Here is a 26152-nt window from a genome sequence, read left to right as displayed (position 1 = left end):
TTGAAATCATGTTCTTTGACTTCTTCTAACTTTACATCTAGATTTTCTGTGACACTACGTAGGAATTTGAAGCTTTCAATTGTTGTTGTTTTTGTTGCGGTCTTCAGTCCTGAGACTGGTTTGATGCAGCTCTCCATGCTACTCTATCCTGTGCAAGCTTCTTCATCTCCCAGTACTTACTGCAACCTACATCCTTCTGAATCTGCTTAGTGTATTCATCTCTTGGTCTCCCTCTACGATTTTTACCCTCCACGCTGCCCTCCAATGCTAAATTTGTGATCCCTTGATGCCTCAAAACATGTCCTACCAACCGGTCCCTTCTTTTTGTCAAGTTGTGCCACAAATTTCTCCGCTGCCCAATCCTATTCAACACCTCCTCATTAGTTGTGTGATCTACCCATCGAATCTTCAGCATTCTTCTGTAGCACCACATTCCGAAAGCTTCTATTCTCTTCTTGTTTAAACTGTTTATCGTCCATGTTTCACTTCCATACAAATACTTTCAGAAACGACTTCCTGAGACTTAAATCTATACTCGATGTTAACAAATTTCTCTTATTCAGAAACGCTTTCCTTCCCATTACCAGTCCACATTTTATATCCTCCCTACTTCAACCATCATCAGTTATAATGCTCCCCAAATAGCAAAACTCCTTTACTACTTTAAGTGTCTCATTTCCTAATCTGATACCCTCTTCATCACCCGAATTAATTCGACTACATTCCATCATCCTCGTTTTGCTTTTGTTGATGTTCATCTTATATCCTCCTTTCAAGACAGTATCCATTCCGTTCAACTGCTCTTCTAAGTCCTTTGCTGCCTTTGACAGAATTACAATGTCATAGGCAAACCTCAAAGTTTTTATTAGTTCTCCATGGATTTTAATACCTACTCCAAATTTTTCTTTTGTTTCCTTCACTGCTTCCTCAATATACAGATTGAATAACATCGGGGAGAGGCTACAACCCTGTCTCACTCCCTTCCCAACCACTGCTTCCCTTTCATGGCCCTCAACTCTTATAACTGCCATTTGGCTTCTATACAAATTGTAAATAGCCTTTCGCTCCCTGAATTTTACCCCTGCCACCTTCAGAATTTGAAAGAGAGTATTCCAGTTAACATTGTCAAAAGCTTTCTCTAAGTCTACAAATGCTAGAAACGTAGGTTTGTCTTTTCTTAATCTTTCTTCTAAGATAAGTCGTAAGGTTAGTATTGCCTCACGTGTTCCAACATTTCTACGGAATCAAAAATGGTTCAAATGGCTCTGAGCACTATGGGACTCAACTGCTGTGGTCATTAGTCCCCTAGAACTTAGAACTACTTAAACCTAACTAACCTAAGGACATCACACACATCCATGCCCGAAGCAGGATTCGAACCTGCGACCGTAGCAGTCGCACGGTTCCGGACCGCGCGCCTAGAACCGCGAGACCACCGCGGCCGGCTCTACGGAATCCAAACTGATCTTCCCCGAGGTCCGCTTCTACCAGTTTTTCCATTCGTCTGTAAAGAATTCGCGTTAGTATTTTGCAGCTGTGACTTATTAAACTGATAGTTCGGTAATTTTCACATCTGTCAGCACCTGCTTTCTTTGGGATTGGAATTACTATATTCTTCCTGAAATCTGAGGGTATTTCGCTGTCTCATACATTTTACTCACCAGATGGTAGAGTTTTGTCATGACTGGCTCTCCCAAGGACGTCAGTAGTTCTAATGGAATGTTGTCTACTCCCGGGGCCTTTCAATATAAATAGCAAAACCTACATAAAAAACAGTTACCAAGATGTTTTCACATGCCGTCAACACTGATAATGCTGAAGGTCACCCACAGAGTATGTATCCTTTCGTATAGAGGACATTTATCTTGATTATTTCGAACATTATATTTACAATGGTACTTATTTCTATGTGTCAATATTTTTGTATATCGTTGAAGCATATGAAGAAATTCACTGATTCATTTTCCACTTTTTCAGTCGATATTTTATCATAATTGTTTTCTGTAATGTGAATACATCTCCAGCAGAACAATTTTATGAGTTTTATTCAGTTGGTGGAGTAGTTTTCCGAATGGATGTCCTGTATTGTGTATGTCTGTGGCTCCAAGCGGTTCTAGGCGCTTCAGTCTGGAACCGCACGACCGCTACGGTCGCAGGTTCTGATCCGGCCTTGGGCATGGATGTGTGTGATGTCCTTAGGTTGGTTAGGTTTCATTAGTTCTATGTTCTACGGGACTGATGACCTCATATGTTAAGTCGCATAGTGCTCAGAGCCATTTGAACCATTTTTTTGTCTGTGGCTATTACTGACGTTGTGTGTCTGTTGCGTATGTAGGCTTTAATATTCCTTCTATACCTGGTGTTCAAATTTAGGCCTGCTTGTTCTATGTAGAGCATCGAGCGTTCCTGTTAAGTTATTTTGTATATTCCAGAGTCTAAATATTGGTCATGATTACATTTCATGTAATACATTAGTTTTCACTATAGTTTAGTAGATGTAGAGAACCCAATTTTCAGACTGCGGTTTTTGAGAATATTTGCACTCTTTTGTAATATAGTGTCACTGTATAGAATTCTAGACATGCGTTTGTTTTTATCTTAATCCTCTGTCATGTGATTTGTGTTTGGATCTCTGCCTAACACTGAGTCAACAATAAAAGCAACATAGTTTTGGTAGCTACAATTTGTTTCACTATGTTTATCTCCTGTTGCATGTTTTCTCTTTTCGAAGGTATTTTAATTGGTCTGTACAGTACTGTCCTATATTCTGCTTCTTCATGAATGTTTAGGTGACGTTTGCTGATAGAGTAACAGTGGAAAATATTCCAATAATTTCACCAATACCTCTTTCCCGGTTGTCAGTTTACGTGCGCACCCTGAAGCTGGAGATTTGAAGGTGATCCGATCATGAAACATACCTTACATTGAGATGACTTATCAAACCTTTATCCATCATGTCCCCTCTGCAAACTCTGGAAGCCTGTAATAGAAATTGTGAAATACCCTGTTTATCGTATTAAATCGAAGTGTGTAGTTACTATTAGCAGTATTTCACAGATCTGCAGATTGTGGCTATCTAATTTTGTGAACGGGAAAAATCAGTTTGTCCATCCAACGTTCGGTAAAGTCATTCTTTCTGATTATTTATTTATTTATTTTCTTAATGGAGAATCATTTTCCTTTCTCTATTGCCTTACTCTGCTTACTGTAGTTGCTGCTTCTACCTGTGGACTCCAGAATTTTGTCGATAACAGATACGGTCGCCTGCAAGTCTTCGCCTTTTCCTTTCTGGAATCTTTGCGGCAGCCGGCATGGGTGGTCGTGCTGTTCTTGGCGCTACAGTCTGGAACCGCGTGACAGCTACGGTCGCAGGTTCGAATCCTGCCTCGGTCATAGATGTGTGTGATGACCTTAGGTTAGTTAGGTTTAAGTTGTTCTAAGTTCTAGGGGCCTGATGACCTCAGAAGTTAAGACCCATGGTGCTCAGAGCCATTTGAACCAATCTTTGCGGCAGCCGAAGAGCCCCCTGGAAAACAACTGGAAAATCACTATGCCAAACGAAGCTTGTTATTTTTCAGCTTACAATGTTCGAAACACTTAGCTTTCATGCTATTATATTCTCTGTCATTTAACTGAAAAATTTGAATTAAGATGTGTAAAAGTATAAATGATTCTAGTAAAATATTGTTTCGGAGAAGGCGGCTCATGACCCCCATGTCCATCCCTTGTATCTACGCTTGAGGAAGGTAAAAAATGGGAAGGGAGGAAGAACTGGGTTCATTATTCCGCCAATGACGCATTGAAATTGAGCAAAAGATCGGATTCGTGGAGGGTGAAAGAGAAAATCAGTCGATGCCTTTTCAAAGGAACCATGCCAGTAGCCGCATTAATCGATACTGGTAAACAACGGAAAATGTTAATAAGTATGATTGGAGGGAGTTGTGAACAACGCTACTCCAGAAAGCGAGTGTAGTGTTTTACTCGTTGTCAGTGGCGGATATATATCCCTTTTCGGGCTACCCGCATTGCCACCCGCTCCGCCCTCGCCAATCGCTACTCGTTAGTTTCTTTCGTCAAGTCAACTCGACTGAATCTAGCTATAGAGTAGTTGTGCTTTCCTATGTAGCACGCGCGTCCGCGTCATAGTATTTTATACGTTTCTGTCTGGCATATAGATAGCTAACATATACCTACGAGAAAAGTCGCGGCCATTCTAGTGATCTCGATACGTTATTCCGTCTGGCATTTATTCGAGAAAAGTCGCGAATATTCTACTGTTTTCTTGAATAGAGAACCTTTGATACGTAACGTCATATATAAGGACTATTCGCCGATTTGGAAGCTAGTTTACATTCAGAAGCAGAAATATTAAGACTGAAGATTGAATAAGTGAAAGTCCTACTGTAGCAAGTGCAAGTGTGAATATTATTTATGAGTGAGAGTGATCAGTTGTTTGTGAAGTATTAATGATAGTAATTTCTCAGTAAAAATATTGTTACGAGACTCGTAACAATATTTTTACCAATAAAATAACACTAATTTCCTATACCTAACTCGTAATACGAGTTACGTATGGTAAACTATTGATGCGTATATCTCCGGTAATAGTGGCTTTCGTTAGGCCCTCTATCGAATGCATTAGAAAGGAACGGAATCGACAACAAAAGTTCCGCATACATAAATTGCCGGTTGACGTCATCATTGGAAACTTACCCTTATATTATACGTCGTAAGGTACATATTGGCTTGTCGCTTTCACAGTAAGTGTTTTTTCACAGTCCATAAAAGTCTGGAAGCGAACATTCTAGCAGCGAGTGTTCTCGAAACAACCGAGCCACATATCTAAGGGAAGCAGAGTCGCTGCCAGATAGTCAGTTTAAAGCTACAATCGTCGCGATAACTGGGAAGTAATAAGAAGTGAACAACGGTGATTATTGGCTATTACCACGGACTTCAATCAGTGTTGCGCTTAGTGATATTAGAAATACATGGAGTGTGACCGTGTGTGTTTTAGGGCTAAGTGTACTAGTGTTGCATTTTTCAGTGCGAATAAAGTGTTTATTCGAGAATAATTGGCATCTAATTTACCTACGTCGTAACAGTATAATAAAATCGACCGTTATGTAATAAGAAAAAGAAAAGTAGAAACATCTGAAGATTCCGGTTACCATTCAGCCGCAAAAACACCGCTAGATGTACAGGCAGAGCGCAGGACTTCATCGAAACTTCCAGGACAAAGTTCATTGACTGATTCCTTTAATCCCACGGATATTGGCAATTATTTGAATACATTAGAGCCAGGAAATATTAGTGATGATATAAAGCACAAGCTTCTCAAAGCTCCAAGGAAACATAAAAAAGGTTATATCTTTCCTACTTCCGAGCACAACAAGAGTGGACGGGTTGAATGCAAACAAGTGCACGATAATCACTTTGAACAGTATCCATGGCTGGTGTTCTCACAAGTTAAAAAGGGACTTCTTTGAATTAACTGTTCAATTTTTGTGAATAATAAAATGGTTGGAGGAAAGAAACTTGTGACTGAACCACTAACAAAGTTTGCTAAACTTACTGGTAAAGATGGTGACCTTCGATATCCACTCTCGGCTCAAATATCACGTTGAAGCGCCAACAGATGCAAAATTATTTTTGGCGACATAAATCAATTGTCAAGACAGTGAATGGAAAGCATTAGGGAAAAGATAGACCGTCTTGTACCTATAACAAAAACAATCATGTTTCATGCAAAGCAAAATATTCCTGTGCGGGGACATAGAGATGTTGGGAGTCTATTAGAAAATGAAAATGATCGTGAAAGTATAGTGAGTCATGAGAGAAACTTTGGAGCTCTTCTAAAATTTAGAATTGACGCTGGAGACTTGCAACTAAAACATCACCTTGAGACCACTAAAGCGAACGCCACTTACATAAGTAAAACAACGTTTAACGAAGTTATTTCATGCTGTACAACAGTGATGTTATCGAGAATACTGGAGGAAATCAAAGCTTCTCGTTATTACAGCATAATCTTCGATGAGTCTACGATCATAGCGCACATCACCCAACTGAGTTTAGCTGCAAGATATGTTGATGGTGACGACAAATTACACCAAAGATTTTTGGTTTTCGTTGACATCGATAAAGGCAATGATTGTAGAGGAAAAATTGACGATGAACCTCAAGAGAGTCAAGATGAAGAGCGTAGCGTTACTGGTGAAGTATTAGGCACTACGATGCTAAGGAGAATGGAAAGCCTTTCTCTGTCACTGGAGAACTGTGTGGATATAGGCTCTGACGGTTGGTCGGTTAATAAAGAAAGTTATAAACGCGCAATTAGCACCGTGTCGAAGTCATCAGCTCAACCTCGCTGTCTCTCGCAGTTGCAAATTTACAAGTGTGAGAAACTTAGCAAGCGGTTCGCAACATTGAAGAGTCACCTAAAACACTCAATGCAGTCACATTGTCAAACGAGATGGGTTGAGCGACATGAGGCTGTTATTCAATTCGCAACTGATCTCGGAACAGTTTGCAAAGTTCTTAAAGAAATGCAGTGTTGGAGGGATAGAACAACGGCTGCTAAAGCCAATATTCTCCTTCGAGCTCTCACTAATTGCGAGTTTATTATCAGTCTGTTTACACTGAGTGACATTATGAGCATAACATATCCAGTCAGCTAAAGCTTACAAGACCCTTAGCTTGGACGTCGCGATGGCAAAAGCAAAATTAGATTCGACGCTCAAGGTGTACGACGGCATGAGAGCTAATGCTGATAGCCAGTTTGCTCGTATTGTTGAAGAGGCGAAGGCAGTTATAGAATAGTTAGACGTGGAGATGAGTGTTCCTCGTCTTACTGGCAGACAAAGGCACAGGGAAAAGTGCGATCGTATTGATGATGCTATGACGTATTGGAAAAGAACTGTTTTTTTCTAACACTGGGCCATGTTACGACTGACATGACAGACCGTTTTGCTGAGCGAAATATTTATCGTTTAAAATTCAATATACTTCTGCCCTCACAACTGCTGAAACATGACGGTAATGACCTGACTCAGTGCTTAACTGAACTACCGTTCTTTGAAGAAGAATCACTCTTTGTGATTAAAAAGAGACTATTGGGAGAGATTCTTCAATACAAGCAAACGAGCATAAACGTCGTTAATAATCGTGATTCTGTTACGCAAGCGTTGTCTGTTTGTCCTAGATCTGACTATCCTACTTTGCACACGCTGTACAAAATATCTGCTTGTCTATCTGCATCTATTGCTACAGTAGAATGAAGTTTTTCAACATTGCGGCGTACAAAGACATAGTTGAGGTCGACAATGGAGTATCGACTTAATGGCTTAGCTCTGTTGAACAGTCGCCCTGACATTGATTGTCCTATTGACGACGTAATTAACCAATTTGCCAGGAAGAATAGGCGCATAGTATTAATCATTAAAGGAAGGGAATCACAATTGTAACTTTTTTATATCATAAGATGGCATTATGGCATTTTCTTGTATATGCGAACTGATGACCTTAGCAGTTAAATCCCATAGTGCTCAGAGCCATTTTGTATATGCGTATAAAATATCATAAATTGTCATGTATATGCGTATAATCAGTTTAAATAAAATTTTCTTAAACTTTGAATGTGACTTGATATTTTTTATTACGGTAAAAGCAAAGGTAGCTCAAGATATCTGTAGCCCCCTTCCTTGAGGTTTTTCTGTATCCGCCACTGCTTGTTGTACCACCACGTTGGGTGGGAACAAGAAAGACGCTTTCTTACCCTTGACGGTTTACATATGCGCAGTAAGACTGAACAAAAAATTAATAATTTTCCTCTCTTAGCACTTAATTTTCTTTGAAAGTCTCCATATTATGATTTCTATTACATCAATGTGTGGTTATTTTTTCTCCAAGGTTCGATGTTTTCCTTTCATTTTCCAGGCCGATTTAATCCAGATACCTGTCTCGCACGCTAACAACGCCCTGCGCCTCTAGCTGCATTGTCAACAAACTATCATCTGTGTCGGATTCAGGTAAGAATTAATGAATTATTGCACCATTACGCGTGATACTAACGGTCACTGGTATAAAACAGTGTAGGTAAGGCAAACTCACTTGTCCCATCGTTACTCACCTCATGTCTATGAATAGTCGGCGTCTGCTGAAGGTGAAGTTACGTTTATGCTCTCTTAATGGTAAGACGACGCGCCTCTAACCAACAGAGAAAGTATCACCACCTACTTAACAGCAATAACTGAGTGATTATCTAACTGCGTGTGTTCCCCACGATATCTCCACATTCTTGACGCAGAACTTGTAACCTCTCAGGCTTATATTACACTCCTGGAAATAGAAAAAAGAACACATTGACACCGGTGTGTCAGACCCACCATACTTGCTCCGGACACTGCGAGAGGGCTGTACAAGCAATGATCACACGCACGGCACAGCGCACACACGGAACCGCGGTGTTGGCCGTCGAATGGCGCTAGCTGCGGAGCATTTGTGCACCGCCGCCGTCAGTGTTAGCCAGTTTGCCGTGGCATACGGAGCTCCATCGCAGTCTTTAACACTGGTAGCATGCCGCGACAGCGTGGACGTGAACCGTATGTGCAGTTAACGGACTTTGAGCAAGGGCGTATAGTGGGCATGCGGGAGGCCGGGTGGACGTGCCGCCGAATTGCTCAACACGTGGGGCGTGAGGTCTCCACAGTACATCGATGTTGTCGCCAGTGGTCGGCGGAAGGTGCACGTGCCCGTCGACCTGGGACCGGACCGCAGCAACGCACGGATGCACACCAAGACCGAAATTAGGGACACTGTTGCTCCTGGGGTATCGGCGAGGACCATTCGCAACCGTCTCCATGAAGCTGGGCTACGGTCCCGCACACCGTTAGGCCGTCTTCCGCTCACGCCCCAACATCGTGCAGCCCGCCTCCAGTGGTGTCGCGACAGGCGTGAATGGAGGGACGAATGGAGACGTGTCGTCTTCAGCGATGAGAGTCGCTTCTGCCTTGGTGCCAATGATGGTCGTATGCGTGTTTGGCGCCGTGCAGTTGAGCGCCACAATCAGGACTGCATACGACCGAGGCACACAGGGCCAACACCCGGCATCATGGTGTGGGGAGCGATCTCCTACACTGGCCGTACACCTCTGGTGATCGTCGAGGGGACACTGAATAGTGCACGGTACATCCAAACCGTCATCGAACCCATCGTTCTACCATTCCTAGACCGGCAAGGGAACTTGCTGTTCCAACAGGACAATGCACGTCCGCACGTATCCCATGCCACCCAACGTGCTCTAGAAGGTGTAAGTCAAATACCCAGGCCAGCAAGATCTCCGGATCTGTCCCCCATTGAGCATGTTTGGGACTGGACGAAGCGTCGTCTCACGCGGTCTGCACGTCCAGCACGAACGCTGGTCCAACCGAGGCGCCAGGTGGAAATGGCATGGCAAGCCGTTCCACAGGACTACATCCAGCATCTCTACGATCGTCTCCATGGGTGAAGAGCTGCCTGCATTGCTGCGAAAGGTGGATATACACTGTACTAGTGCCAACATTGTGCATGCTCTGTTGCCTGTGTCTATGTGCCTGCGGTTCTGTCAGTGTGATCATGTGATGTATCTGACCACAGGAATGTGTCAATAAAGTTTCCCCTTCCTGGGACAATGAATTCACGATGTTCTTACTTCAATTTCCAGGAGTGTAGCTTGCAAAAAAAAAAAAAAAAAAAATATTCACAAGATTTCGTACTACACGTTTATCGAGCTCCAAAACTTCAGTGCTTCCATCCCTTACATTTTTTTTCTTATCATACAGAACGTCATATACATCTAATACATCACTACGTTTGTGTAAAATCTCGCATTGCATAAGGAAAGAAATATCTTCTGCGAAAAACTTTAGTGAGAGGAACAGACAATGAGATCCGTGAGGACAACCTCCGTAGTACTCTGTGGGAATGGAAAACCATCTGAGAATCCCACACAACTCTTCCAGGCAGCTCGTATCTAACATTCTTTTATAACCCAGTTTCAAACACGATAACAATAGCCCTCCACTGGTAGGAAAATGCCGTTGCTAAGTAGTAGAGGTAATTAGACGAGAAATGTAGCTTTCGAAATGACTGATACTGCCTTGCCTCAGTAGCTATTAATCGTAATTCAAGATTGCATCAATATCCATGTTTTTCACCGGTCATAGGTAAGACCCGAGGAGACAACCATTATATACTAAGATGAAGTGGAAAATGCCATTGTTCAGCAGCTGCATGTCTGCTACTATGAGTGGAATAGTAATCAATACAAATAGCACTGAAAAACAGTTTTAAGTGTTGACGTCAGTGAGGCCCCAGAGTCTGATGGAGTTCCAGTGAAGCTATAAACGGTATTTGCAGATGAATTAGCTCCTCTCTTGGCGATAATGTGTGTCATATCCCTTGAGCAAAGATATGTCCTCTGTGAGCACAGGTCGAACTCTTCTACAAAACAGGAAGTAGAACTGGTCCGCAAAACTGTCTCTCACATCAATTTGTAGCAGAATACGAGAACGCTTATCTGAATTAAAACGTTATGACTACCTGGAGCAAAATAATCTTCTCCGTGGAAAGCATCATGGGTTCAGAAAACATCGATCATGCAAAATCAAACTTATGCTCTTTACATGTGATACCATCAGCACTATGGCTAAAGGAAACCAGGTTGATTCGGTGTTTAAAGACGTTCGAAAAGTGTTTGACTCAATACGGCATCGATGCTTGCTAACGAAAATACATTTCTGGTATATCCAGGTTTGCAACAGCATTAAAAGCCTCCTGACAGGCAGGACATAGCACATCATCCTTGATGGCCAACACTGCTCACGTCTATGGGATTCATATAATGCTGGGGTAACAGGGGAGCAGTGTGGATGGACAGGTCTTCATTCTTGCCAGATTTTCTCTCCCCTCCCTCTATGACATCGTGCACTGCTACCAGATTTCATAGCCGAGCGGCCTAAGTCGCTGCAGTCATGGACTGTACGACTGGTACGGCGGAGGTTCGAGTCCTCCCTCGGGCATGGGTGTGTGTGTTTGTCCTTAGGATAATTTAGGTTAGGTAGTGTGTAAGCTTAGGGACTTATGACCTTAGCAGTTAAGTCCCATAAGATTTCACACACATTTAAACATTTTTGAACCAGATTTACCCCTCTCACCCTCCTCCTACCGCTATAATGTAAGCCAATTGCACTTTGCATAAAATGGTGGGAATTTAAAAGTTAGTAGGAAATATAGCCCAGTTGTGCTAGAGGGTTTCCCCTCACTCCTCCACTGTCATTATGGAAGTAGGATACTAATCATAGGTTTAAAACACTGGGAAATTCAGAAATAGGCAACTGTTATATTGTTGTAACTCGAAGATGACATTCCAGGATTCTTTTGCAGCTAGCATGGTTGTCAATTCTGTCGTTTTTAACCAACCCTATGATGTCTCAATCCAGGGTGGTGCACTGTGGATGACGATGTATCTGTTGGCTGTAAGATTTTCCCATCCCTATAATATCACAATCCAAGGTTTCTCAGCTCACTCGTTGCCAGATTTCCCCAGTTTTACCCAGCCATATAACATCATCCAAGATGGATGACCTTGGGATGCTGGTGCAGCTTGCAGTTGTCAGATTTCTCAGATCACTGGTGCAGCCTGCATGGTTCCCAAGTCACTTGCATTGTATGTTTGGAATCCTATACTAAGTGTAAACTAGCGGGTAATTAAAAACAAAATCACCAGTTTTTCCTTGGCACTACAGTTTAAAACAGTGCACCCAACACATTTAAGCAATCTCTCCCATTACTCTAAATTCCACAGTTTACACAATTGTTACCCTGAGTTAGAAACCCAGGAGCTTTCTTGCCGCAAGCTTAAGTCCGCTCGTGCTATGTTCATTTTTTATTTTGAAACAAGTGCCAGCGCTGCTGGAATAGAATACTTACCACTGCGTCTTCATTTAAACAAATACCACTGTGTCGTAGCCCCACATCTTTTATGATGCCAAGTGTAGTCGACAGCCATTTCAATGCCACCAGTGGAGGGTTACGTAGCAAGCACCGAGTCTCATTCGCTGAATCTTCGCAGTCTAAGTGTTGGAACCACTCGATGGCCACCAAGGCCGCCACAACGGTCAACCATCTTGTCGTGCTGGAGAGAACCACATAGGAACGTCGCACGCATATTGCTGTTTCGGCTACCAAACATGATGTGCAGGATAGTCGTCTAGTATGTTATTTGTGATGGAGCTACAATCAAAACTATTGGTGGGCAAATTTGCAAATGCAAGAAGCACACATATACTTTAACCTTTACTGATTAATGGCAGTATATTCTAAATAAACAATAGCCCACACAATTCTGGAGGGAAATAAAAATTCAGGGAGAAACATAACTGTTAATTAGTTGGAAGCAGTCCACCGACGCAGAGCACTACAACAGGGTGCGTCTGTCCATAAACAGCTTCCTCCTGTCGGCCGTCGCGTCGGCTTTAGGTAATTCCCCTGTCACAGCACGTCTCATGTGGAGCTGTGGCTGCCCAGCTAGATGGCAGAGCAGCGATACCCCAACAGCCCGGAATATTGAGTGGTTAAACCTTACATAAGGCTGAAAAATCTCATATATAGGTACTACAAATCATGTAGGGAATTACTCGCAGTAATACACTACTGGCCATTAAAATTGTTACATCAAGAAGAAATGCAGATGATAAACGGGTATTCATTGGACAAATATATTATACTAGAACTGATATGTGATTACATTTTCACGCAATTTGGGTGCATAGATCCTGAGAAATCAGTATCCAGAACAGCCACCTCTGGCCTTGATACGCCTGGGCATTGAGTCAAACAGAGCTTGGATGGCGCGTACAGGTACGGCTGCCCATGCAGCTTCAACACGATACCACAGTTCATCACGAGTAGTTACTGGCGTATTGTGACGAAGCAGTTGCTTGGCCACCATTGACCAGACGTTTTCAATTGGTGAGAGATCTGAGGAATGTGCTGGCTAGGGCAGCAGTCGAACATTTTCTGTATCCAGAAATATAGGACCTGCAACATGCGGTCGTGCATTATCCTGCTGAAATGTAGGGTTTCGCAGGGATCGAATGAAGGACAGAGCCACGGGTCGTAACACATCTGAAATGTAACGCCCACTGTTCAAAGTGCCGGCAATGCGAACAAGAGATGACCGAGACGTGTAACCAATGGCACCTCATACCATCACGCCGGGTGATACGCCAGTATGACGATGACGAATACACGCTTCCAATATGCGTTCACCGCGATGTCGCCAAACACTCATGCGACCATCATGATGCTGTAAACAGAACCTGGATTCATCCAAAAAAAAGACGTTTTGCCATTTGTGCAGCCAGGTTCATCGGCGAGTACACCATCACAGGCGCTCCTGTCTGTGATCCAACGTAAAGGCTAACCGCAGCCATGGTCTCCGAGCTGATAGTCCATGCTGCTGCAAACGTCGTCGAACTGTTCGTGCAGATGGTTGTTGTCTTGTAAACAGCCCCATCTGTTGACTCAGGAATCGAGACGTGACTGCGCGATCCGTTACAGCCATGCGGATAAGATGGCTGTCATCTCGACTGCCTGTTGATACGGGGCCGTTGGAATCCAGCGCGGCGTTCCGTATTACCCTCCAGAACCCACCAATTCCATATTCTGCTAACAGTCATTGGATCTCGACCAACGCGAGCACTAATGTCGCGATACGATATACCGCAATCGCGATAGGCTACAATCCGACCTTTATCAAAGTCGGAAACGTGATGATACGCATTCCTCCTCCGTCCACTAGGCATCACAACAACGTTTCAACGGCCAAAGCCGGTCAACTGCTGTTTGTGTGTGAGGAATCAGTTGGAAACTTTCCTCATGTCAGGACGTTCTAGGTGTCGCCAGCGGCGCCAATCTTGTGTGAATGCTCTGAAAAGCTAATCATGTGCATATCACAGCATCTTCTTCCTGTTGGTTGAATTTCACGTCTGTAGCACTTCATCTTCGTGGCGTAGCAATTTTAATGGTTTGTTAATGTTTCTTGAATAAAAAAAAACACAGATGGAGAAAGATGGGAAATGACTAAATTCGACGGTCCAGAGTGCAGTTTTCTACTCCTACTACCTTGTAAAAATAAGGTGTTGGGAACTTCATTGCCTCAGTAGACTTAGCCAACAAATGTAGCACACTTTTTTCACCTTTTAGCAAAATATTTACTATCAGTCGCTTCCATAAAATAAGTGAACCTTGTATCAAACCTGATGCCTACCGTTACAATTTCGTCTGAGATATAAGTGCCTGCTATGATTCTAACAGAGCGTCTCTGATTTCGTTCGGTACGTGTCCTGTTGTCACACTTCACAAGCGCTCTAAATAAACCTCTAGAACCGATTGTACTAGCGTCTTCTACGTTATTTCGTTTACAGTACGTGGCGTTCCGTGAACCCTTACAGTGTATCTAAGACTTCCATTTACTTATCCTAGTACTGTTTTTTGTGATCATCCCATTTAGGTGTTAAAACCTGAGCCGGCCGTTGTGGCCGAGCTATTCTAGGCACTTCAGTCAGGAACCGCGCTGCTGCTACGGTCGAGGTTCGAGTCCTGCCTCGGGCATGGGCGTGTGTGATGTCTTTAGGTTCGTTAGGCTTAAGTAGTTCTACGTCTAGGAGACTGATGACCTCAGATATTAAGTCCCATAGTTCTCAGAGCCAGAGTCATATTAAAACCTGTTGAACCTATATACCGAAGAAAGAAATATAGTTATTAAGTTTTAAATTCAACAAATGTTACGTTATCAAGTGTTTACGAAATTCTAGTCCCATTCGGGTACAGCAACCGTGATTTTTTTCAGTCGTTCTTATAGAATGTATAGCAAACACTAAAAGTTGAGGAATGTGTTGTCAATGGAATGTGTTACATGCTTTTGGTAACTGCACAGAACACATGTCAAAGTTCACAACCGTAACTTGGCAATGACTTAACACAATCCTACAGTCCCAAGTCCTTGTTGTAAAATAAATTATCTGAACAGTACATTCGTCTGCAGGACACCCACCTTTAAGCGCTGTATAGCCATTTGTTGTGTTCCTCACAACATAGATAGAGCTATGTGACAGGGAACACACAATGCAACTCTGTATAAGAATGTTTGTGTTCAACGATATAAAGGTCCTGGATGTTATGACTTCAATAATTTCTCACCTATGCCAAGTTTGTTTCATATTAGAAAATGCACAGTTATTTCTAGATAACATTGTGAGTTGTCATCATAAGAATGATTACTAGTAAGAATTACATTCAAAGTCAATGAAAATACTTCCATTTGTATGAAAAAATCCAACTCAATGTCTTGACTTATTGCTGCATAGAATTGTCAACGGATTGAACATTTTACAATGCGTTCTTCCAGGTTTCCAGAGGTCTCTGACATTACATGTTTACACATTTCATACAATAGCATTTCAAATGCACTCAGATCAAACGAATCTGATCTCTAAGACATCAAAGTGAGTGCTCCTAAAACCAATGTAGCTGGGTATAAGCCTTATTCCGCAGCCAATTATAAGGGTGCTTACGTGATAAAAGGCACCATAGTAGTCCATAAAGACGTGTGGTTTGTGTGGCGCAGTTAGTAGAGTACTAGAGCGCAAGCCAAGTAAATTGGGGTGGGAGTCAGGATGCGCAGAAGCACGACCACGTCCCGTGACGTGTTAACCAATAGCAAGCCGTCTGCTCGAATTCATTTCGTACAGCGCGGACTGAGTTTACGACTGGTTTTAGCATTCTACGTGGTGTTCTTCCGACAGTTATTTCAAAGCAATCTGATCAATGCTGTTGTTGTGGTCTTCAGTCCTGAGACTGGTTTGATGCAGCTCTCCATGCTTCTCTACCCTGTGCAAGCTTCTTCATCTCCCAGTACCTACTGAACCTGCATCCTTCGGACTCTGTTTAGTGTATTCACCTCTTGGCCTCCCTCTACGATTTTTACCCTCCACGCTGCCCTCCAATACTAAATTCGTGATCCCTTGATGGCTCAGAATATGTTCTAGCAACCGATCCTTTCTTGTTGTGCCACAAACTCCTCTTCCGCCCCAATTCTATTCAATACCTCCTCATTAGTTATGTGATCTACCCATCTAATCTTCAGTATTCTTCTGTAGCATCACATTTCGAAGGCTTCTATTCACTTCTTGTCCAATTTATCGTCAACGTTTCGCTTCCATACACGGCCACACTCCATACAAATAATTTCAGAAACGGCTTCCTGACACTTAAATCTATACTCGATGTTAACAAATTTCTCTTCTTCAGAAACGCTTTCCTTGCCATTGCCAGTCTACATTTTATATCCTCTCTACTTCGTCCATCATCAGATATTTTGCTCCCCAAATAGGAAAACTCCTTTACTACTTTAAGTGCCTCATTTCCTAATCTAATTCCCGCAGCATCACCCGATTTAATTCGACTGCAGTCCATTATCATCGTTTTGCTTTTGTTGATGTTCATCTTATATCCTCCTTTTAAGACACTGTCCATTCCGTTCAGCTGCTCTTCCAGGTCCTTTGCTGTCTGTGACAGAATTACAATGGCATCGGCGAACCTCGAAGTTTTTATTTCTTCTCAATGGATTTTAATTCCTACTCCGAATTTTTTTTGTTTCCTTTACTGCTTGTTCAACATACAGATTGAATAACATCGGGGAGAGGCTACAACCCTGTCTGACTCCCTTCCCAATCACTGCTTCCCTTTCATGCCCCTCGACTCTTATAACTCCCATCTGGTTTCTGTACAAATTGTAAATAGCCTTTCGCTCCCTGTATTTTACCCCTGCCACCTTCAGAATTTGAAAGAGAGTATTCCAGTCAACATTGTCAAAAGCTTTCTCTACGTCTACAAATGCTAGAAACGTGGGTTTCCTTTCCTTAAAGATAAATCGTTATGTTAGTATTGCCTCACGTGTTCCAATATTTCTACGGAATCCAATCTGATCTTCCCCGAGGTCAGTTTCTACCAGTTTTTCCATTCATCTGTAAAGAATTCGCGTCCGTATTTTGCAGCCGTGAATTATTAAATAGTTGTTGTTGTTGTTGTGGTCTTGAGTCCAGAGACTGGTTTGTCACCTGCTTTCTTGGGATTGGAATTATTATATTCTTCTTGAAGTCTGAGGGTATTTCACCTATCTCATACATCTTGCTCACCAGATGGTAGAGTTTTGTCAGGTCTATCTTTCCCAAGGCTGTCATTAGTCCTAATGGAATGTTGTCTACTCCCGGGGCCTTCTTTCGACTCAGGTATTTTAGTGCTCTGTCAAACTCTTCACGCAGTATCATATCTCCCATTTCATCTTCATCTACATCCTCTTCCATTTCCATAATATTGTCCTCAAGTACATCGCCCTTGTATAGACCCTCTATATATTCCTTCCACCTTTCTGCTTTCCCTTCTTTGCATAGAACTCGGTTTCCGTCTGAGCTCTTGATATTCATACAAGTGGTTCTATTTTCTCCAAAGGTCTCTTTAATTTTTCTGTAGCCAGTATCAATCTTACCCCTAGTGAGATAAGCCTCTACATCCTTACATTTGTTCGCTAGCCATCCCTGCTTAGCCATTTTGCATTTCCTGTCTATCTCATTTTTGAGACGTTTGTATTCCTTTTTGCCTGCTTCATTTACAGCATTTTTATATTCTCTTCTCTCATCAATGAAATTCAGTTTTTCTCTGTTACCTTTAGATTTCTACTAGCCCTCGTCTTTTTACCTACTTGATCCTCTGCTGCCTTCACTATTTCATCTCTCAACGCTACCCATTCTTCTTCGACTGTATTTCTTTCCCCCATTCTTGTCAATTGTTCCATTATGCTCTCCCTGAAACTCTGTACAAACTCTGGTTCTTTCAGTTTATCCAGGCCTCATCTCCTTAACTTTCCACCTTTTTGCAGTTTCTTCGGTTTTAATCTACAGCTCATAACCAACAGATTGTAGTCAGAGTCCACATCTGCTCCTGGAAATGTCTTACAATTTAAAACTTTTTCTCTGAATCTCTGAATTCCCATTATGTAATCTACCTTAAATCTTCCAGTGTCTCCAGGCCTCTTCCACGTATATAACCTTTCATGATTCTTAAACCAAGTGTTAGCTATGATTAAGTTATGCTCTGTGCAAAATTCTACCAGGAGGGTTCCTCTTTCATTCCTTACCCCCTTTCCATATTCACCTACTACGTTTCCTTCTCTTCCTTTTCCTACTGTCGAATTCCAGTCACCCATGACTATTAAATTTTCGTCTCCCTTCGCCATCTGAATAATTTCTTTTATCTCATCATACATTTCATCAATATCTTCGTTATCTGCGGAGCTAGTTGACATATAAACTTGTACTACTGTGGTAGGCGTGGCCTTCGTATCTATCTTGGCCACAATAATGCGTTCACTATGCTGTTTGTAGTAGTTTACCCGCACTCTTATTTTCCTATTAATTATTAAACCTACTCCTGCATTACCCCTATTTGATTTTGTATTTATAACCCTGTATTCACCTGACCAAAAGTTTTGTTCCTCCTGCCACCGAACTTCACTAATTCCCACTATATCTAACTTTGAGATATCCCTTTCCCTTTTTAAATTTTCTAACCTACCTGCCCGATTAAGGGATCTGATATTCCACACTCTGATCCGTAGAACGCCAGTTTTATTTCTCCTGATAACGACGTCCTCCTGAGTAGTCCCCGCCCGGAGATCCGGATGGGGGACTATTTTACCGCCGAAAGATTTTACCCAAGAGAACGCCAACATCATTTAACCATACAGTAAAGCTACATGCCCTCGGGAAAAATTACGGCAGTAGTTTCCCCTTGCTTTCAGCCTTTCGCAGTACCAGCACAGCAAGGCCATTTTCGTTAGTGTTACAAGGCAGATCAGTCAATCATCAAGACTGTTGCTCCTGCAACTACTGAAAAGGCTGCTGCCCCTCTTCAGGAACCACACGTTTGTCCAGCCTCTCAACAGATACCATTACGTTGTGGTTGCACCAACGGTACGACTATCTGTATTGTTGAGGCACGCAAGCAACCTACCAACGGCAAGGTCCATGGATCATGGGGGAGGCATTCGCAATTACGGACTGCTATAGAGGCAACATGGCTCAGTATTTTTTCAGGGGACTTCCAACAACCTGTTGAATCCATACCGCGTAGAGTTACTGCACTACTCCAGTCAAAGGAGGTCCGACACGATGTTAGGAGGTATCCCAGAACTTCTATCATCTCAGTGTACAGCTCCATTAACGGTAGATACTGTCGTCTCAGTTGGGATCTCTTGTGTTTCAGCTTTTTCTGTTATCTTACTAACTCATTTACTGACAAACTGCATTAATCATCCACTGATATCTGATATAGTTAAGACATTATAAGATGCACACATGATTGATTCTTCAAACTGAAATACAGATTTTGTCACTTACTTCATACAGGCACTAATTAAGCTGATGTTGAGACCAAGTCGAGTGATCTGTCACTGTAAGGAGAAAGAGCTTAGAACGACTTGTAAATGCGGTCGTAACAAATAGTTCACGTAACTTTTAGGTTTCTACACTCCTGGAAATTGAAATAACAACACCGTGAATTCATTGTCCCAGGAAGGGGAAACTTTATTGACACATTCCTGGGGTCAGATACATCACATGATCACACTGACAGAACCACAGGCACATAGACACAGGCAACAAAGCATGCACAATGTCGGCACTAGTAAAGTGTATATCCACCTTTCGCAGCAATGCAGGCTGCTATTCTCCCATGGAGACGATCGTAGAGATGCTGGATGTAGTCCTGTGGAACGGCTTGCCATGCCATTTCCACCTGGCGCCTCAGTTGGACCAGCGTTCGTGCTGGACGTGCAGACCGCGTGAGACGACGCTTCATCCAGTCCCAAACATACTCAATGGGGGACAGATCCGGAGATCTTGCTGGCCAGGGTAGTTGACTTACACCTTCTAGAGCACGTTGGGTGGCGCGGGATACATGCGGACGTGCATTGTCCTGTTGGAACAGCAAGTTCCCTTGCCGGTCTAGGAATGGTAGAACGATTGGTTCGATGACGGTTTGGATGTACCGTGCATTATTCAGTGTCCCCTCGACGATCACCAGAGGTGTACGGCCAGTGTAGGATATCGCTCCCCACACCATGATGCCGGGTGTTGGCCCTGTGTGCCTCGGTCGTATGCAGTCCTGATTGTGGCGCTCACCTGCACGGCGCCAAACACGCATACGACCATCATTGGCACCAAGGCAGAAGCGACTCTCATCGCTGAAGACGACACGTCTCCATTCGTCCTTCCATTCACGCCTGTCGCGACACCACTGGAGGCGGGCTGCACGATGTTGGGGCGTGAGCGGAAGACGGCCTAACGGTGTGCGGGACCGTAGCCCAGTTTCATGGAGACGGTTGCGAATGGTCCTCGCAGATACCCCAGGAGCAACAGTGTCCCTAATTTGCTGGGAAGTGGCGGTGCGGTCTCCTACGGCACTGTGTAGGATCCTACGGTCTTGGCGTGCATCCGTGCGTCGCTGCGGTCCGGTCCCAGGTCGACGGGCACGTGCACCTTCCGCCGACCACTGGCGACAACATCGATGTACTGTGGAGACCTCACGCCCCACGTGTTGAGCAATTCGGCGGTACGTCCACCCGGCCTCCCGCATGCCCAGTTGACGGACTTTGAGCGAGGGCGTCAACTGCACAAACGGTTCACGTCCACGCTGTCGCGGCATGCTACCAGTGTTAAAGACTGCGATGGAGCTCCGTATGCCACGGCAAACTGGCTGACACTTACGGCGGCGGTGCACAAATGCTGCGCAGCTAGCGCCTTTCGACGGCCAACACCGCGGTTCCTGGTGTGTCCGCTGTGCCGTGCGTGTGATCATTGCTTGTACAGCCCTCTCGCAGTGTCCGGAGCAAGTATGGTGGGTCTGACACACCGGTGTCAATGTGTTCCTTTTTCCATTTCCAGGAGTGTATTTTGGAAATGACGTTCTACAGGGTGATGTAGCTGTCCATGCTGATGTTTTACGCAACCAAAAGTGTTATATCTGGCCTCCAAACAGCACCCGCGAGAATTTGTATATTCTCTCGCTCGCTACGTGCAAACTATTAGTCCTACAGAAAAAAAATTAACCAGACCTTTTTGTAGGACATGTAATCCAGTTAATGGCCGATTGAATTGGAACTTTCATACTGTAATATTATAAAAGCTGTTATTAGCCAATTCAAATTAGAATGAATGAAAGTCCATATCAATGGATTAGTTATCTAATGTAGTTTATTCAAAGACCAACGACTGGTTTAGCTCCTTAAAGTGGCATCCTCAGGTGCATTTTTGTATTAAATAATTACAATCTTTGTATAATAAAAATCGTAAAATCGTAACTTATAAAACTTTCACCACACCTGCTGTTTGGTATAGTTACTGTTAAACTTTTGTTGCGAAGGCAGTATTATATGGTACTGTTGATCGTCAGTTTTCACATTCATTACCTACAAGTCGTGACCTGATGAGAATTGCGATGTTCCAAGGTGTAGCTACGAACGAAAGTTAGTGATCCATCAATGGTTGTCATCGAACTAAGAGGCTGTTAAACATCGATGGTGGGCGTCTTAAATAAAATCCGTAAGCTGAGAAAATGTGGATGGATAATAAAAGATTGCGATCATTCAAGAAACAGGAGCCAGTTGTTACAGTAATTAAAAAAATTAGTCAAAAGACTCGCAGTTATAGAGGTCAGTAGCTCCAGGGTAAGAATGAAAATGTAACTCACCAGTAAACGGGAAAAGTGGTAACTGGATTTCGCACAGCAACGCATACGGTTACTTGGGCATACTTGCGTGTATAAAATTTGGTAATGACCATTGTCAGCTGGAAAAGGTCGGCCCATCTAGAATCTAATGGATCCCTATAGTAGAAATGGACCGTAGTTGGAGTGGATACAGATCCAGAAGCGCACCTAACGTAATGACAAAGTGCCGTCGAAAGACGAAGGTGTCCCTGCGCTTTAAAGGTAAGACCACACTGAGCAGAATTCCACTGGAGCACAGTGGTGCCCCAAGATGCGTGTCTATTAGTACACCGCTTTTGAACTGCAGCCGTGCTACAATATGTAACAGATTTTATGTGGAAGTCGTTCGGCAACCTCCGAGAAATATGCACGAAAGTAATATTCCTGTGATAATAATTTCTTCGGTATGTCAGGAAGGAGACTATAAATTTATGTATGTGAACGTTGGTGGCCTAGGGAGGAATAGCGATGTGGGGATCTTCTCACTATTAGATTTACCAACAAAACTGGAAAGAAATACCTTGAATATGCCAAGCCCAAAGGATAACCAGGCACGAGACTCCGACTGCCTCACGTGGCGAGGAAGTTTTTCCATTAAAATCCTATTTGATGAGACCTTTAACCTCATACAAAATTAGATAACCAGTCGAAAAAGGTGTTCATATACAGACATAACAGAGCCTGAAGAGTTTCTGAAAAGCTTTTGGAATACTGCACCAAATTTTTAGGATTCACTGTCGCGAGCTCTGTCTCAGTCTGGAATGTATAGAGAACATGATTCTTGCCTCTTGTGGTGTCTTACACAATTTTCTGAGATAGGTACAGAGTTGTTGACAATGAAGCGACTAAAGAGGCAGAGTTACAATACCTAAATCATATAGGGACCAATTTCGAAAATAATGCTATTCAGATACGGGATAGATCGAAAGATTATCTGAATTCCATGCAATGTAGTTTGATCTGGCAAATGGTCATTGTATGCAGTACTCCCATTTCCTTGCCAGTTTCTTTCCAAATGCTGAGTTTTCTGTTACTATTCATACACACATCAAAAAAGTTTTGCATCACCCCAGTTTCCAGAACTCCTGAAGATAGACGTTGACTATGGATATTGTTTCACAGACACAATCCCTTTGACTGTTCATAGATATCACTAAACCCGCCCAAAGATGTAAACATCCATGCATGCATGAGCGTCTATTAGACGGAGGAACTCCGACAGCCAATCAGTTCCAGTCATTCCATCACGAAGGAGGTACAACGTCTCATGGTGTCTGTAGTTCAACCATGCCTAGACGGTTAGTACCACGGTTCGATCGCGTCCGCATTGTTACTTTGTGCCAGGAAGGTCTCTCAACAAGGGAAGTGTCCAGGCGTCTCGGAGTGAACTAAAGTGATGTTGTTCGGACATGGAGGAAATACAGAGAAACAGGAACTGTCGATGACATGCCTCGCTCAGACTGCCCAAGCGCTACTACTGCAGTGGATGACTGCTACCTACGGATTATGGCTCGGAGGAACCCTGATAGCAAAGCCACCATGTTGAATATTGCTATTCGTGCAGCCACAGTACGTCGTGTTACGACTCAAACTGTGTGCAGGAGGCTGCATGATGCGCAACTTCACTCCTGACGTCCATGACGAGGTCCATCTTCGCAACCACGATACCATGCAGCACGGTACAGATGGGCCCAACAACATGCCGAATGGACCGCTGAGGATTGGTATCACGTTCTCTTCGCCGATGAGTGTCGCATATTCCTTCAACCAGGCAAACGTCGGAGACGTGTTTGGAGGGAACCCTGTCAGCCTGAACGCCTTAGAAAAACTTTCCAGCGAGTGCAGCAAGGTGCAGGCTCCCTGATGTTTTCGGGTGGCATTATGTGGGGCCGACATACGCCGCTGGTGGTCATGGAAAGAGCCGTAACGGCTGTACGATACGTGAATGCTATCCTCCGACTATATCGGCAGCGTATTGGTGAGGCATTCATATTCATGGATGACAATTCGCGCCCCCATCGTGCGCATCTTGTGAATGACTTCCTTCAGGATAACAACATCGCTCGACTGTTGTGGTCAGCATGTTCTCCAGAAATGAACGCTATCGAACATGCCTGGAATAGATTTAAAAGGGCTGTTTATGGACGACGTGACTCACCAACCACTCTGAGAGATCTACACCGAATCACCGTTGAGGAGTGGGACAATGTGGACCAACAGTGCCTTGATGAACTTGTGGATAGTATGCCACGATGAATGCAGGCATGCATCAATGCAAGAGGACGTGCTACTGGGTATTAGAGGTACTGGTGTGTACAGAAATCTGGACCACCACCTCTGAAGGTCCCGCTGTATGGTGGTACAACATGCAATGTGGCAATGTGTGGTTTTCATGTTACAACTGACAACTCTACGCAAACGCTGCTGCTTTCGGTCGTTAAGTGAAGGCCGTTGGCCATTGCGTTGTTCTTTGTGAGAGGTGGTGCCTGAAATTTGGTATTTTCGGCACACTCTTGACGCAGCGGATCTCGGATTATTGAATTCTCTAACGATTTCCGAAACGGAATGTCCCACGCATCTAGCTCCAGCTAACATTTCGCGTTAAAAGGCCGTTAATTCCAAACATGCGGCCATAATCATATTGAAAACCTTTTCAGATGAATCACCTGAGAACAAATGACAGCTCCGCCAAAGCATTGTCGTTTTATACCTTGCGTACGTGACACTACCACCATCTGTATATGTCCATATCGGTATCACATGACTTCTGTCCTCTGTGTATGTAATATGTTGTCATTAGGCAAAACTACTTTCGTCCAACAGTAACTTTTCGCTCTCTGATTGCTCGGTGAGGGGGCACGTATGAACTGTAAATCATAAAATATTAGTTCGCCTTATTACATAAATGAATAAAAATTTTACTTAACTCTTAAACATTTCTTTGCCACAGGAGTTCTGGGTAATTTGCAACTGTCATTGACTTTGAATACATCGCCTGATGCACTAATTAACAAACTGTTCCCTTGCAGTTCAATGTTCGACATTTACAACAGTGTAGGTTAATCTGAAACTTTAATACTCGCTAGTGCTACACTACGATTTTGACTGCTGTATCTGGAGGCATAATCTTCAGATGTACCTCCCATATTTCGTTGCAGATTGCAGCAAACTGGGTAACGTCTGTGATATCGATATGCATAGCCAGCTTTGGTATGCCACCACGTATTTTTTTGTTTGGCTTGCGTTTTTATCGCTGATATCAACGTGGATATTGAAGCAATGGAACCGTATACTTTTTATAACTTCATTCGATAGCTCTTGAGAAGAGAGTAACAGTCATATAGCGTTTGTGAATGTTGACGTTGAAACCTGTCGTAAAAATTTCGAGAAATGTCCTAAAATTTGAGAGCACTCTGGCAGGGATCGGCATTAGCGGCGCAAATACCGTCAAGCAGAGCTCTCGTGCTACGCTGTGTCAGAATGTAAACGCATTTGTCTGTTTGCTTCTCTACACTTCAGGCCGCTCATTTCTGCATCAACATTCGTTGCGTGCACACATGTACACGAATAAAAGTTGGATGCACTATTTTTATATGGTGAATGTAAAAGAAATGCCGTAAAAACAGTACAGTGGTAACGGACTATCTATGCGGATCGCCAATGTCTGAAGAGCCAGGTGATCGCACGAATCACAAGTATAAAGACGCTAGTGCGAACAGACTGCTTCAACGTCAAAAAGAGGACATGAAAGACGAGGGCAACTGACAGAGAATACGAAGAAGCTGTTATGGCCACGTATTCATTAGAATACGCACAGAGGTACGAGACATATTGCCAAGGAATGTGGTATCAGCCAGACGAGAGTCATTCACGTTGTGCATCGGCAGAATTTCCATACCTGTCACCTGCCACAACATCAGACACTCGACGACCGTGATTTAGAACGTAGTACAGAATTTGTCGGTTTGCCATTCAGCAAATGAGAGACGACCCTACGTTTTTACCACCGTGTGCTCTTTACCGATGAAACTACCGACGCTAATGTAAATCTGCATAACGTGCTCTACTGGACAGCCGAAAATCCACACTGTCTTCGTCAGGTACAACATCAACGGCCGTGGAGCGTAAACATTTATTGTGCCATCATAGGAAATTACATTGTGGAAGCTCACTTCATCTCAGGTGTCCTAATTTGACATTCGTACGCACATTTTCTGCTAGTTCTACTAGAATAGGTACCGCTGGATATTCGAGAATGCGTGTCTCTGCAACACGACGCACGTCCAGC

At 43.3% G+C, this 26152-nt stretch overlaps 1 protein-coding gene across 1 annotated transcript in view; it reads left to right on the top strand.

Annotated features, from left to right (window-relative positions):
• The window catches only part of LOC126298950 (uncharacterized), a 270674-nt gene that overhangs the window by 88318 nt on the left and 156204 nt on the right, over nt 1-26152 (top strand). Inside the window, exon 2 of the mRNA XM_049990554.1 lies at nt 7936-8027. The gene's annotated coding sequence lies outside the window, so the exon portion shown is untranslated. The remainder of the gene's footprint in view (nt 1-7935; nt 8028-26152) is intronic.

The sequence above is a fragment of the Schistocerca gregaria genome, chromosome X (assembly GCF_023897955.1).
Source record: "Schistocerca gregaria isolate iqSchGreg1 chromosome X, iqSchGreg1.2, whole genome shotgun sequence".
NCBI lineage: Eukaryota > Metazoa > Arthropoda > Insecta > Orthoptera > Acrididae > Schistocerca > Schistocerca gregaria.
Note: the sequence above shows the minus strand (reverse complement) of the source record. Positions and strands in the feature narration are given on the sequence as shown.